Source organism: Physeter macrocephalus, chromosome 3 (assembly GCF_002837175.3).
Source record: "Physeter macrocephalus isolate SW-GA chromosome 3, ASM283717v5, whole genome shotgun sequence".
In the NCBI taxonomy this organism is placed as follows: domain Eukaryota; kingdom Metazoa; phylum Chordata; class Mammalia; order Artiodactyla; family Physeteridae; genus Physeter; species Physeter macrocephalus.
In genome coordinates this window covers 26,345,354-26,346,512 of record NC_041216.1, presented here as the reverse complement: position 1 = coordinate 26,346,512, position 1,159 = coordinate 26,345,354, and positions in this window count along the sequence as shown.

The window sequence follows — 1,159 nt, the reverse complement described above, 5'->3', positions numbered from 1 at the left end:
ATTAAACAAGATGGACTTAATTGATATATATAGGACATTCCATCCAAAAACAACAGAATACACTTTCTTCTCAAGTTCTCTTGTAACATTCTCCAGCATAGACCATATCTTGGGTCACAAATCAAGCCTTGGTAAACTAAGAAAATTGAAATTGTATCAGATATCTTTTCCAACCACAATGCTATGTGACTAGATATCAATTACAGGAAAAAAACTGTAAAAAATACAAACACATGGAGGATAAAAAATACACTACTAAATAACCAAGAGATCACTGAAGAAATCAAAGAGGAAATCAAAAAATACCTAAACAAATTACAACGAAAACATGATGATCCAAAACCTATGGGATGCAGCAAGAGCAGTTCTAAGATGGAAGTTTATAGCAATACAATCCTACCTCAAGAAACAAGAAAAATCTCAAATAAACAACCTAACCTTACACCTAAAGCAATTAGAGGAAGAAGAACAAAAAAAACCCCCAAAGTTGGCAGAAGGAAAGAAATCATGAAGATCAGATCCGAAATAAATGTAAAAGAAAAGAAGAAAATAACAAAGATCAATAAAACTAAAAGCTGGTTCTTTGAGAAGATAAACAAAATTGATAAACCATTAGCCAGATTCATCAAGAAAAAAAGGGAGAAGACTCAAGTCAACAAAATAGACATGAAAAAGGAGAAGTAACAACTGACACTGCAGAAATACGAAGGATCATGAGATTACTACAAGCAACTATATGCCCATAAAATGGACAACCTGGAAGAGATGGACAAATCCTTCGAAAAGTACAACCTTCCAGGACTGAACCAGGAAGAAATAGAAAATATAAACAGACAAATAACAAGCACTGAAATTGACACTGTGATTAAAAATCTTCCAGCAAACAAAAGCCCAGGACCAGATGGCTTCACAGGTGAATTCTATAAAACATTTAGAGAAGAGCTAACACTTTTCCTTCTCAAACCCTTCCAAAATACAGCAGAGAGAGAAACACTCCCTTACTCATTCTATGAGGCCACCATCACCCTGATACCAAAACCAAAGATGTCACAAAAAAAGAAAAATACAGGCCAATATCACTGATGAATATAGATGCAAAAATCCTCAACAAAATACTAGCAAACAGAATCCAACAGCACATTAAAAGGATTATACACCA